Consider the following 15,785-nt stretch of genomic DNA (forward strand, 5'->3'; position numbering starts at 1 on the left):
GTACATTTGTGTTACTGGTCTTCCCACCTCTACAGAGTTCCTCATAGCTTACAGTTGCTGTCCATGAAGAATTTATTTTGTACCACGAGTGAAGGGGGATTAATGATAGAAAAGCAGTAAGCTACTTTCACAGCACAGTGTGTGTTTCCAGGGTGTACCCAGTTTTTCATCCAATGACACTTGATAGGCTCCACCCCACCTGCAACCATAAATTTGATGTGTGGTTAAGAAACTGGATGGATGGACATCTGTTTAATATAATTTTGCTTGAAGTACAAACTTTTTTGCAGTAATATTCTACTGTGCGTGGTAGTTGACCGTATAGTATTTGAAATGTCAATCAGTGCTACAAGACTTAAAAATAAGACTTCAATAAGTCACATTTGCAACTCCTTAATTTTAATATGACAGAGTCGTGATTAGCGTTAAAAATAAATATGACGGTGTTAATGTTTGCTAAAACACGCTCATCTTGCATAACGTCAATCCTGACCCGTGTTGACAAGTGTTACATTTCAGTTATTAAGGGAGTCTCTGCAGCTCTCATGGTGTAAAGTATCTGACACATTTTTAGATGTGTAGTTTTAACTCTCTGTGGTGTGGACCAAAGTGATGAATTTAACTCTACTGGTGCTGAATGAACAATGCTGCAAATTTCCAGCTGATTTTTGCTCTTATCTTACAATAAACAACAGATTGACACCCGGCTGCAGAATCAAGAATTCTGTGTCTGCATTTGGTACTTTTGCCTTTAAAGCCAAAAACATGCATTTATGCTTGTGAAGGCTGCTCATTAGCATCAAATAGCCTATGTGATCTTTATGTGCTGAAAGAATGTGAGTGATTGCAAACCGTATGGTTAAAGGACTGGAAGACAAAAAGGGTTATCAAGAGTCAGTGCAAATGAGGTGTCTGAACAATTGTGTGATGTAGTTGTTGATGCCAAGCTAATATCAACATTCATTCTCCAGGAACTTTTTCAGCATGGAGACTTGAGGGCATCAGCTTCTCAGTAAGAACAAGGTCATTAGGTGTTTTCCCACAGTTGTAAAATTGCCCAGATTCTGTGCTATTGAGAAGAATCACGGTTTCATTTACATTTTCACGCTGCGAGAAACACTAAATACAAAAGTAATGATTCTGAGAACACATTCCCGGATAAATGAGAGATTTCTGGAAAGATCCTACAACATAATGCATTTTGTTTTATACTCACTGTTACATTACTCTAACTGCTAATATTCCTAGCGTTGGAGCTAGTTCAGAAGTACCTGTATTTTGCAATATTTTTGCAAGCTTTTTGCACACGTAGCGCTTACGTACAAGAAGCGATGCTGTCCTCAAAAGAAAAGCATACATGCGTTTGGCCTCATCCCATCATTCCTGGGGGTCATCTTCACATCTGAAAAGGGCATCCTGAGCACAGGCTGAGGGGAAGCACAAAGGAAGGGGATGTGTGTTTACTGTTGTGTTTTAGTGTGTGTGTGTTTTTGCCTGCAAAGCTCTTTAGTTCGCAATGCTGGGAACAGCTGCAAGCAGGACTTCCTGACCTGCACAGGAAACAAAATGGCGGAGAATGGGAGGCTTGGAACAATGCTGTGAAAGTCAGCCACCACCCAGGTTAGGGGGTGAGGTGCTTGTGAATCAGAAAGCAGAGAGGTGAACGGAGCACGTCCCTTCGCTGCTGCATAACCACGTGTTGGAACACCTATCGTCTAATAACCTAATAAGAGAATTCAAAGATGTCTGTTTCCATAGTTTGTACAACATAAACACACAGACTGGAACCATTTTCCACCTCAGCCTTGACAAATCTTCAGTTAGAGATATTTTTAGGGGGAAAAAATAAAAACACCACAAATGTTTAAAACGTAAAATTAAGTGTAAATGTAATTTTATTATATTACTAAGGTATCATTAAAACACAGATAGTTAAAACCTTCATGCTTTTAAATTATTTTATGTTCAACATTACAGCACATTACAGTAAAGCTGCTCAGCAGTCAAACTAAGACCAAAATAATGAAACTGGTCCCACACACTTGCTAAAAATTTCCATTTACTGCCGCCGAGTGTCCGAGAATCCAGGCTATCTGCCAAAAAGACTTTTGTCATGAGCATTCTCACGTTTCAAAACTGATCAGAATAGCAAGGAAGGTGGAAGTTTACAGCCACGTACGTCTTTGTTTGCAGGATGTTTCACAGGCACTATATTTAGTGTCGTTGGGATATAACGATCTCCTTTGTGCCTGTTTTGTGTCTTTTGTGGATGACAAACCGGCTTTGACACTCTTCTGTGACTGTTCTCAAAAGACTGATATTAATAGCAACAGCAAACGAGTTGATGCACTTGAAAGCTGAATTCGGAGCATCATTAGATATCTTTAGTTCCAGCGGTGCATTACTAGGGCCGTACAGAGGAAGAGATGGAGGCAACACACGGTACAAGCTGGTGTACAGCTTGTACCGTAATACTGAACTATTATGTAATGTAACACTAAATGCTACTCCACCAGGGAGTTCCATCCTTTATTCCTTTTCCAATTTAACCACCTACGGTCTCCCGATAAAGCCACGGAAAATAGAGGTGTGATAAAAGCAGGATTCACACATTTCGAACACGTACGTGTAACTTCAAAGGCTCCATTCTTCAGAGGTATCAATGAGCTAACGCTCGCCAGTTATAAAAAAAGAATTGTACAGCAAAATATATTCTTTGATAAGCACTTTGATTGAATTTCTCAGTTGTTAAAGTTTGGGGAGACTCTAAACTCGTGCATTTAGAGCTACTCTCCTGTGAGCCAGTGTTTCAATAAAGAAATCCCTTGTCATTTCTTCTCACTAAGTTCCTTTTTTAACCATTTTTTTTGGCTCTTTTCTTCCTCTTTTACCAAATTTAGAACAGTGTCAAAAGTCTGACAAGTGAATAGAGATATTTAACAATCAGATATCTGCACTGCTTTTTCGTCACCCATCAGATTTCTTTGTGAAGCAGCACAAAAGGCAGCGACACTGTCTGCCTTGGCTGAGAACCCATGGGATAAAAATTTTCAGGTGAGGAAATAGTTATAGATATATATATTATCCTCTTATCACACTTTGCAGATGGCTTTTATATAAAGACACACAACTCTGGATACAGTTGAGTGCTCTTTAAATGACGGGTTTTCTGTTTGAAGATAGCATCAATTATTTCTACTTCCTTCAAAGTCAAATTCATTAATTTTTCAATTTAATTAGGCACCACAACTGATTCCTATCAGTATAACTGACAACATCAGAAGACGTTCTTACTTTTAGTGTGTGATAATGACAATCTTCTAAGTTTATTTTTAAGAAAAAGTCCTCCCACAGATTGGCTTTCATCCTTTAATCACAACTTAATAGAGAACCATGGCCAGATGGCTGGACATCAAAAGATATAGTCACTCAGAACTAATTGTTGACCTAAATTTAGGTCATAATGTTCTCTTCCAACTTCAACTTGCATATAGTACTGTGCAAAAGTATTGAACCGCCACTAATATTTTTAGATTTTGTAGGAAAATGGGAAATAGGTACAGCAATTTACTGACGTGTATTAAAATACATAGAAACACAGAATACACATGACCACTTTTATTCTTTAACACAACCTGAACTCTTTTAGGTAAGCATTACGTTTTTAGAAATAGTTTCCCAGGCTTCTCAAAGGACATCTAAAACTCTACTATGATCATTGTCATCTTAAGAAATGAAGCCACTGGCAATCAGATGGTATTGCATGGTGGATCAGAATCTGATGGTGCTTTTCTACAGCAATTTTGACAAGATCCCCCACACCACTGGCTAGATTATGACCCCAAACCATGACAGAGCTCCCGCTAGTTTTTACAGGTTGCTGTAGACTCTCACTATTGTACCTCTCTCCTGACGCCCTCCATACATATTGACAATGATTTGAACCAACAATTTCAAATGTTGATCATCAAAAAAATTTCAAATTTGTACTCAACACTCCTGTTGCCACAGATTGATTTTTACTCCAGTTCTTGTGTAATTTGGCATACCTCAGTATTTTCTCCCTGTTTTCCTTCCTTGAGAATGCCTTTTTGACAGCAATGACAGCTGAGACCATTTCTAATGAGGTTTTCGTGAACAGTAGATAGATCAGCTGTGCCAGATGTCTCAGTTCTTATGTCAGGTCTATATAGATAGCTCTGCCACTTCTTCTTCACTTGTCCAGTTCCCTCACATTTTTTAAGGACACAGTGTACACCATAGGGCGATCGTGGCTCAAAGAGTTGGCAGTTCGTCTTGTAACCGGAAGGTTGCCGGTTCGAGCCCCGGCTCAGACAGTCTTGGTCGTTGTGTCCTTAGACAAGACACTTCACCTACTGCCTACTGGTGAGGGGCCGATGGCGCGATATGGCAGTCTTGCTTCTATCAGTCGGCAACTGTGGCTACAACTGTAGCTTGCCTCCACCAGTGTATGAATGTGAGAGTGAATGAATAGTGGAATTGTAAAGCGCTTTGAGGGCCCCGAAAAGTGCTATATAAATGCAATCCATCATTATTATAGACACACACCAAGACATAGTTGGATTTTGCAAAAGAAATGGGAACAAATGATGGAATATTATGTTAAGCATAAAGATAAAGTACAAGTAATGTTGCTATCATCTATTCTGTACTAAACAATATCATCATCTTAGGTTGTGCATTCATTTGTGTCTTCTTGGATAAAGAAACTATCGCAAGCAAAATATAACAAAAAGAAAAGTTATACTCTGTACAACCAAAAATGAAAGATTCAGAAAAAGCCCAAATAGTTCATTGTAAGTGCACAGCTTCTTTGTGGAGTTATCAGAAGAAACCTTTTTCCACAGTAATTTTCTCCTTTGTTGTTACAAAAGAAGTGATTAATATGACTTTGAGAATTAAAGTAATCTAAAGCAGTAGCTCTCAAATTTCTAAAGGCTCGTTCCCCCTTCAAAAGTATTTGCTATTTTCTGGGTTGTATATGGTTTTCATAGATGTGAAAATTAGTCAAAGAGTAGTAGTTCAAACCATTTCACTTGTTCCCCTAATCGAAAAGCCAGCTGTGTCCTTAAGGCAAAAGACACAATTGTCTAATTAGTCTCTTTTTCTACAATCATTTGGGAACGATCGAGTAGGTGGCTAAACGCGACAGCAGACCATTGTAATAAAGAAACTGTAAAAATGTCTCTGTTAGGAGTGGGAGTTGTATGTGTGATATCTGAATGAAATTATACTGAAAGAAAGGAAAAGAAAAAAAGTTCAAAAACGTCCCAAGTTTTCAGCCTCAGCATCTTCTGTTCTCCTCCTTTCACAAACTGTTCTAGCGGTTGAATCTTGGGTTGCCATGGAGACAGAATCACCCACATGTCTCATCATGAGGATGCTCTTATCGATGACAACACAGCTGTTTCCTCTATCCTTCACATTTGGTACGTTGCTCATCACTTTGCATATTCTGCACAATACTCAAATTAAAGGATCGTTTAGAGCACGACATCCTGCTCACACTAAAAACCTTACCCACTGGTGAGAACTGGTGCTTAGTAATGTTCACGGCTACAGCTGAATCAATACTTGTATAGGGAGCATAAATATAAGAAAATAAACATTACACGAGCCTACTACTGGATCCAGTACCTCGTTTTCTCTTCTCCACTTTGTGTTTTTTGAGATTGGAAATTCTCTCAAGCGTTTAATGCCCATCATTCTTACAAATATGGGCATTTCCATAACTGCTATTTAAAACAAGACTTTGAAAGAAGTGATCTCATATTAAAGCATGTGAGTACACAGTATGACGCAGGTTATGGATATATACAAACACCTCCACAACTGCGTCTGACTACAGAAAGAGAGGAAATTGCAGTGCCCACTCACTGTTACTCCGCCTTGAAGTGAGCTCTCACTACTCAGTGTTCCAGCATTTGCAAAAATGAAGAGAGCACACGCTGAACTGCCAAGCTTTTACTACTGGATTTATTCAACATTTGCAACCTCTAACACTGACTGTGCACTGATAAACAGTGTAGTAGGACGGATTTAAAGCACTGTTAAATTAGACTGCATTCATACATGATGTTTTAAGTTAAATCAAATCAGACAGTTAAAGATGAGCTCTGTGGTGTTCTGCTGTGGAGCTCAGCATGGGTGCAGAGATGGAGCTCTGCTAATACTCTCAGTTAATGCATGCCTCGAATTCCCAACCACAGCATCACCTGAAAATATATAACAGATACCCAACAAACTGGAGAAGTCCGTGTACCAGCCCATGATGGCTGCATTAAAGTAGTGTCAGTGGGTACTTTAAGGGCTGATTTAATGAAAAATCTCTCAGTCTGTCAGTCTCAGTTGCTACCATCTGGTACAGTCCACTTAAGTGTGAATGAAATGCCAATTTTCACAAATTGTTTGATGCTGGATGAACTAATATAAGCAATAATGATAAGGTAAGGACAGCCATTAGCAAAGTCTGTGATCGTAATCATGCTATTTCTGACCACTTAAGGTTATTTTCAACTATGCTTTACATTTTTAATAATCTGAGCTGGTGTCGCATCTCAGGCACAGACAGCGATGTAAACGTACTACAGAGTATTCTTTCATTTTCAAAGACCCCTCTGCACCTATATGTACCAACTGCTGCTAATGTCCCCTTAATATAATCAAAATCCTCCTCAGAGACTGAAAGGGTTCATTTAAATTTAGACAAATGAATATTTCCAGAAGCATTTTCCTTTTTGCACATAAACCCATTTTCCATTTGTGGTTTGTGCAGACAAATTTGAGGTAGAGAAAAATGAGCCAAAGTCAAAATTTCAGTAAGACGAATTTGTTAATACATCTTTTAAAAAGAAAAAAAGTCTGGATTTAGAAGGCTGAGTGTTGAGAGCTATGATACAGAGCAATATTTAGTAATAAACATGCTCAAATCTTGGGTGACCAAACACGTGTTGTTATGTTACAGCACCACTGACTCAGTTTTGTGCCTAAAAATAAAACATCTAACGCTTCAGTACCAAAAAACAGAACTACTTGAGCCTAATAGGCCTTTGAATGTCCCAGTAAAAAACTGTTTTTTTAAAAACACACTTTTCCATGTTGCATGTAATGTGCAATAACATCCCTGAACAAATGACTCGTTAAGTGGGACATAATAGATGTGCTAAAGGATTACAGTATGTTTATGGCATTTATAAAACATAATAATCTCCCAGTGAGTATGTTAAGATTTCCTTCATATCTTCCTAAAAGAGCATCTGACGGCACTAAAATAATGGTTGCACCAGTCTTGCAACAACAGTTACATTTGGACTATTCTAGCAAGCAAAAGCTGTTGATAGAGTTAAATTTAGTGCCCTGTAAACTGTTTGCTTGCATTTGTAGCCACTTCATGTCATACTATTTTACAATTCTTAATGTGCGCAATCAGTATTACAGGATTTCATGGAAATTGCAAAATACTACAGGAAAGAAAGCAGCTTGTTTGTGTTACTGGTGAATAATATAAACGTTTGAAATGGCCGAGTACTACAGAAAATTTATTGATGCTATAGAACTTGCTCTGCAGCTGCTGACTGTTTAGTGAGCAGCATGTGGGAATAAATACTGCACTTCCAAACAAAGCTGTGTCATTGCACATGCTGGAGTTTTACATGATTCATGTTAAAATATCAACACAACACATAGTCAGTGCTCACACTCACTGTTGAAGCCTGAAGGATGGTGTTTGGGGCACAGAGGAAATGGAAAAGGCTAAAGCTGAGTCATGAGGAACACAAATCTGTCACATATTGCCACCTGGTGGTGCATAAATGTATTGCCTCACTTAAGTAAACAATGAATTACTACAGCGTTTTCTATAAAAGAACAGCTCATATATGATGTATGTATTTTTATAATTCTGAAAATACATGATTATGAACACATTTAATTTAACAAGTGTGCAGCCACTTTGAATTTAGATTTAAAAGACCATAATGTACAAACCCCACTTCCAAATAAATAGGTGTGTACAAATGTAAAGAAAAAGAAAAAGCAAGGATTTGCAAACTTCATAACCTCCAGTTGTCCTCAGTTCATTTTAAATGAGTTTTGGCCCAAAGAAGACAGTTACTTTTTGCATCAGTGTTCATAGCTGGACTGGCCATCGGGCATACCGGGCATTTGCCCGGTGGGCCGATGATTTTTTTTTTTTAATTTATTTATTTTTATAACAGTATAAACAATGAAAGGTGATGGATTGGCCAGATGCTGGCAAATGTGTAAAAATAACTCAGTTGTTTGGTGGTGGCTATGGCGGAGCTGCCACAAGAGGCCAGGGATGAGGGAAAGGTGAGGCAGGAGGAGGAGAGACCCGAGGCGGCCGCCGGTCCGAGTGTCAGGTGAACTGAACTTCAGGTAAGAAGTTATGACCTGCAGTCTATCTGGGTCAGATATAAACCAAGTTTAGGTGTAGTTTATTTTCATTGTGCTGACTTTTTACCGTCACTTACAATAACTTGTACTGCGTACTAGCTAGCATGACGGAGTTTCTACAGCTGGGTGGGTGCTATGTTACTGATAGTGAACTTTATTTTATTCATAAGGTTAGTTAGTAGAGTTGCCAACCGTCCCCTAAAAAACGGAATTGTCCCGTATTCCGAGAAAATATTACACGTTTCGTATTGAGGTGAAAAGGAACACAGTTTGTCCCACTTCAGCTACAATGGAAAAAGACACAAAGCTGGAGTTATTCTCTGTCTTTATGCTGTCAGCTGTCTCTTCTTCTCTCATTCAATCGTGAAACTGATCAATTGCTTGTTTATCGCCCACTTTGCACCACAGGAAACCAGAGGTTGTTGTGCTAAACAACAGCAGCACGTTCAAGCTTGATCAGCTGTTGTTAGAATTTATTTAATATTAACTTCTATTACTTTCTAGTATCAGCTGATGTTTGCTGGAGCCACAGCTGTAAAAGCTGCTGGTCATGATATCGGCTTGGATATGTGGTGAGAGGGAAACATGAAGATGAAACCAGGAGATGTCCTTACTGAATCATCAGAGCTGAACAGGTGATGGAGAAACGGGTTTACCTTTAGGTGACATGAAGGGAAGTTATGAACTGTTTCTGAGAGACAAATAACACCAGGATCCTTTTCTAAGTAGCTGACAGCTGGTAACTGTGCAGGGGCGGATCTAGCAAAGTTTTGCCAGGGGGCCAGGTAGGGCATTAACAGGGAGAGGGGGGCACAAAGAAATACTTTTCTTTCTTATTCTCATTTATAATATCTAGCTTTTATTAAATAATTATCTGAATCTTACAACCAAAGTTTTTATCTGATGTACAACATATAGAAATCATACATACAAGGCTGTACATCACTGTCACAACAGCGTTTGTTTTCATTCAAAGACTTTATGGTTTTTCCTATAATACCTGGTGGGCCGGTCTCTAGTCAAAATGCCCGGGCCGATTTTTTGTCCCAGTCCAGCCCTGTCAGTTTTCATGTATGGCTTCTTCAGTTTTTACCGGCATTTGTGGAAGGCACAGGGAACTGTGTCCAAAGAGTGTGATTTCATGCAGTGATTTCCATGGCCAAATCATGCCTGTTTTTCATGCAGTGCTGTTAGAACAACCATCCATCCATCCATCCATTTTCATCCGCTTTGTCCGGGGCCGGGTCGCGGGGGCAGCAGCCTAAGCAAAGAGGCCCAGACCTCCCTCTCCCCAGCCACCTCCTCCAGCTTATCCGGGGGAATACCAAGGCGTTCCCAGGCCAGCCGAGAGATATAATCTCTCCAGCGTGTCCTGGGTCTGCCCCGGGGCCTCCTCCCGGTGGGACATGCCTGGAACACCTCACCCAGGAGGCGCCCAGGGGGCATCCTTGTCAGATGCCCGAACCACCTCAGCTGGCTCCTTTCGATGTGGAGCAGCAGCTGCTCTACTCTGAGCCCCTCCCGGATGGCCGAACTTCTCACCCTATCTCTAAGGGAGAGGCCAGCCACCCTTCGGAGGAAGCTCATTTCTGCCGCTTGTATCCGCGATCTCGTTCTTTCGGTCACTACAGTATTAATTTTCTGTCTTGTCTCTTGTCTCCACATTCACTGAAATTTTTGATATTATGTACTTTATGATGAGCTATCCAAAGCCTGTGCAATTTTATGCTGAGGATGATATTTCTGTCCCAGTTTGCAGATTGTTTTGTTTTGCTTCATTTGCAAGAAGGTGAACCAATGCTCATCTTTGCTTCTGAGAAAAACGTTTTTTTGGTACCCAGTAATGTTTCTGACTTGTTATGAATAAAATATGTGTTTCATAAATTTGCAAATTACTGTATTCGTTTTTTAATTGTAGGGTCTTTACCTTATAATATAAAGTACCTCGATGGTGATTTGTCTCCCTATACGGTAATTAAAATTGAATTGAACTGAATTTGCATTTTACACAGCATCCCATTTGGGATTGTAATCTGTCTACAATTAAAGGTATTGCATGCGCTGCATTTTCTACCTTTCATTAGTTTCAGTATGCAAAAAGAATATTGTTATTCTCATACAGTACGTTGCAAAAGTCTCGAGCCGAATAATTCAATAACAAAAGTTAAAAACAACACCTAACACAGTAGATGAACCAGTTTTGTGCCCACAAATAACACACACACATTTTATCTTTAGGTACTTCAGGGCCTGAAAACACATAATTAGTTCCTATTTTCTTTGTTTAATCTATGAAAAATACCAAAGATAACTGTATTTTTATACTGTGTTTTTGGATCAATAATTATGAACATAGAAAAGTACCATCTAGGAAGTGTGTAATTGGCAACAGCTTCATTTCTCAACATGACATTAACCCCAAACACACTCCCAATGTGGTAAAAGCATACCTAGATAGAAAAACACACAATTGAGCACTGTCAGTCATGGATTGTCCTCCTCTCATAGCTCAGGCAACAAAATTATTGAACCATTGTTGCATCATCAAAACATCAACAAGCCAACATCCAAAGAAGAGCTTTGGATGTCCTTCAAGAAGGCTAGAAAACTATTCCTGAAGACTTTATAAAGAAATGCCCAAATAAAATGTTTGGGCTTTGTGAAAGAATAAAGGTGGTCAAACCAAATATTGACTGTAAAGCTTTTTAGAATTGTACAAACTTAAAGTTATATGCATGCATGTTTGCACGTATTTTCAATTTTCCTAGCAATATATAAATAAATGAGAGGTGGCTTGACACTTTTGCACAGTAGTGATTTAATGGTCTTCTTGACAAAATTGAGGAGTCTGTTCCTGTCCTGCTACATTTGCAAAGAAGCATGGTTATCTAACACATCATACTGCGTTAGATAACCATGCAAATTAGATTACAATTTTTTTTAGTGCTTTAGGGTACAGAATCAAAAAATAATAATACTAAAATTTTTCAAGACTAACAGTTCATTCAGTGCAACATCCTCCAGTCACGTCTAAATCACAGAATATGTGGTTGATGTTTTCAGATGGCCTGAAATATAATAGATAATTATGCGTTATTACAGTTACAATGTATTGAATAGCACATCAGTAGAGTGGGCATTTGCCGGGAAGCTGAAAAAACAGTGTAGGTTAGCGTCTGTGTTAATTAGCCACATCCGTTTTTACTCTGTAACAATGTACTGTGACCCTTTATCACCGCCTCCCCATAACCTACGTCAGAGGATAACTTGTTGACCTGACAGCTTCACTCATTGGGTAAGGGCCCACATCTTCCTGGCTACATTGTTGTTGTTTTAAAACTGGGCTTTCAAATAATTATGGCAATCATAAATTATCTACAGAGTAGAGAAGGAAGAAAGACATTTCACTCTGCTTTAATTATTTACTCTACTTAGTATGCACATCCAAACATGACCACCTGTGCAAAGAGAAACACAAAAAAGAAGAATCATCTGCCGGATACGATGACCTAAACCTTTTGGGGAGGTTATTCATTCATTTAAGATGTCAACTCAATGCAGTGTATGCATCAGTGGTTGTTTAACTTTTAGTGGTCTAAAGTAGCTTAGATAATTAGCAAATGTGGTGGCCTACAGAGAGATGGGTTTCTGAACTCTCCGAAAAAACAGTGACTCATCTGTTTGTAAAGTCCTCCAAACGAAGCCCACGCTGCCCTCTTCCTACGCCTTACTGGGGATTCTGTTTTGCAGACACAGAGGTGTTTACTTGCTACAATAAGTTTAAAACGCCCACCACTTGAAACTCACAAATCAGTGTTTATTAGTTAGATATTACGTCTGGTTTGCATCACAAGGTTAAGATGTGTTTATCCGAGTGTAGTCTTTGTATATATACTAACCACCTCCAATGAATACAAGGTTTTTGGTCAAACACAGCAACACCATTGCAATTCTGTGTCATCTAATTCAGTGCTGGCAACCATTACGAGCACAATCAAGCAGTTCGACCCTCTTCTACGTGTAATGTGGATTTTAATGTCACATCACTCCTGTGGAAACTCCACTTTTTTGTTTGTGCTCTGAATGGCCGAACGGGACAAGCGGAAACTGGAATATTAACTTTTTTAAATCCTTTTTTTGTTCTTGTTCTTTAAATCATACAGACACAAAACCCCTTCCCCAGCTTTTGACACCAAAAAATGTATTCACGTCCCCAGTCTAAGACAAATGTAGTGGTTGACATGGCAAAAGCGCACAGATAACTTTGTTATACTGCAGGAAGGCCCCTCACCTCTGCTCTGAATCTGACCCGACCAGGAAATAAGCTCCTTTATCTTTGACGTGCTGTGTACAAACATTTGAAGGCTTTAATAGCAAAAACTCAAGTTACAACTTTAAGAAACCTTGCTTACTGCCTGTGAACCCAGTTCAAGAGCTTGAAATCCCTAAATAAATACAGAACCAACGACAACAATTGCCTGTTACCTTATAGATTGAAATCTGGATTCTCCAACATACACCACTCCTTGCCAAAACTGTCAGTTTGTTTTTATATGTGACTGCATGAACAACTAGGATAAGAGCTTTCACGACTCTTATCCCATTTCCCTCTTTTCCAAAACAGGAAAAGAGGGAAGATTGTGTGGGGAGCTCAGTTTTGTGAACAAACTCCTATATATTGTATGATCAGGCTACCCCCTGTTGGCCTGTACAGTACATTTTATATTGTTTTAGTATTTCCTAAAAGTAATTCTCTGGTATGCAGAACTCTTGCCTTAAAGAGGTAGTTCACATTTTATGTCATACAGAAATAATTACAACAGCAATTCAAACAAAATTCACACTCTAGTATTTAGGCGAGCAGACACGCCCAATACAACCTGCCGAAGTGAATTGAAATTTTGAGGTGAAATTGTTTGAACTTGGGAAAGGTTGTTAAGGCCAGATGGACTGGTCTGAGTATTTCAGTATCTGAACCCCAACAACTCTAGGGTTTACAGAGAAGAGTCTGAAAAATAAAATACCCAGTGAGTGGGTGAAAATGCCTTGTTGATACCAGAAATGTGGAGAAAATGGCTTGTCTGCTTACAGCCGATAGGAAGGCAACCGTCAATCGAATAATCACACCTCAATCACTGGCATAGATGAATTGCAGCAGAAAGCCACAACAGCAGTCCGTCCTGAACAGGAAACTGAGGCTACAGTTCAAACAGACTCACCAAATTTGGACAACAGAAGGCTTAAAAAACATTGTCTGGTCTGATGAGTCTTGATTTCTGATCCAGCCTTGCTGATCATGTCCCTCTCTTTATGACCACAGCCTAATGTTCAGATGACTGTTTTCAGCAAGATAATCTACCATGTCACAAAGATCAAATAATCTTAAAGTTGTTTCTTGAACCTGTCACTGAGTTCATCTTAGTCAGATTGTCTCCACAGTCACTTGATCTCAAACCTATAGAGCACATTTGGCATGTAGCGGTGCAGAAGATCCATATCACGGTATGCAGCTAATAAATCTGCAGCAACTATTTGGCCAAAAATCTCAAGAGAAATGATTCCAGCACCTTCTTGAATCTGTAGTACTAAGGCAGCTTTAAAAGAAAAGGTGGGCGCAACACAGTGTTAGCAAAGTGTTGTTAATAAAGTGTCTTGTAAGTGTAACCAGTGTCAGTACTGGGCATTGTACAGCCTGGAGGCCACATCCAGCCCATTGGTAGTCTCTTACCAGCCCACGTGATGTAAAAGGGAAATTAGCATTTAACCTCCTAAGACCCGAAATCTTCCACGTCATGCATTTTTAATTTCTCTTTGATATTTGGGCTGATTGGGCCCGATGAATGTAAAAACAAATAATTACCAGAATGTTTTTTACCTTATTTTTGTTTTTAAGAAAAATAAGAGCCACATATGAGGATATTTGTTTAAAGTTTTGATAGAACAGTAGCAGTATAATGTCCTCGTAAGTGGATATCAGGCCCTTGTAGAGCAAAATTGAGTATTTTGGTCTAAATAACCCAAAATGTGATGTTCACATATGGTTTAAAAATGGAATACATCATGCAGTTTGTCCCATTTTAGCCCCCAAACACTCCATAATGATCCCCATAAGAAAATGATTTACTGGTTTTTGTGATTTTGTGGGAAATCATTATACAAATGTATTGCTTTTGTTTTAAACTTGCCGGCTATTCTTTTTTAAATTTACATACAAGCAAATGAAGCGTCATGTTTGAGAGATTTGAGTTTGCCAGCGCCGAAAGATGCCAGCTCACACTAAACAAAGAAAGACCGATGCAGAATGTGGACTTTTTAACAAGACTTGGACTTGTAAGAATGCGTTTACTCAAATCAGAGGCAAAACCGCATGCTTAGTTTGTGGAGAGCTGATTGTGTGTGTGTAACGATTACAATCACATTCTCCATTATGAAAGTAAGCACACACCAACAAGCTCTTGACTGATGCAGAGTGCAGACAGACACCTGAACCTTTGCTAGCAAAGCTGCAAAAGCAGCAAGGACTTTTTACCAAGCTTTAAACATCCAGGCATGGAACTTTCAAGACCAGTTTTGTGATTTCCCACAAAATTGTAAGTTTATCAAAGAATGTTTGGTGGCACTTAACTTTAAAAAAAAGCAGACAGTTTAGTCTGTTTTCTCCTTGGCTCCAGATGAGAGCTCTGATGTTCACCACACACCTCAGTTACTCATCTTTGTACATGTGGTAACGAAAGAGTCTGAGATTACAGAGGAGCTGGCAGCAATGCACTCAGTGAAACAGACTCTGATAGTAAGTGAATTGTTCATGGAGGTTGAAAATGGAAAAACTGGTATTGCAGCCAATGGCTGTCCAAATCTGACAGGGAAAAATTTCAGACTTTTGAAGTGGATGCAAGATAAAGAGACATGAAATGACAGCAGGACTGAAACTGGAGGTGTTGTGTGAGTCAGTGCTAAATATTAACCATGTTGTTGATGTGGTAACAAAAATAGTTACCTTTACCACAAGCACTTTTGATTCACTTCTGGCAGATCACTCTCAAATAGAAGAACTTTCCACACATGGTCAGAGACATGCTCAGAAGATGTTGGTTCTCTTTGGATCTATCTTCATATGAGAACAAACAATACAGATCCTCTCTCAGCGGTGAGCATGTGTACACTGTCTTTAAAATTCCCATCCAAGCAAAACAGAAATAGCACTTTGGATAAAGTTAAAAGTCTCTGAAATTTTGCAAAAGTATGCACATTTCATTCACAATTGTTTTGGGGGATGTTGATTAAATAACAATAAAATGCTGGGAGACTTCAACGCTCATGTGGGCAACAGCAATGAGACCTAGAGGGGT

The sequence above is a fragment of the Pundamilia nyererei genome, unplaced genomic scaffold (assembly GCF_000239375.1).
Source record: "Pundamilia nyererei isolate P.nyererei 1_Seehausen unplaced genomic scaffold, PunNye1.0 scaffold00006, whole genome shotgun sequence".
NCBI classification, from domain to species: Eukaryota; Metazoa; Chordata; class Actinopteri; order Cichliformes; family Cichlidae; genus Pundamilia; species Pundamilia nyererei.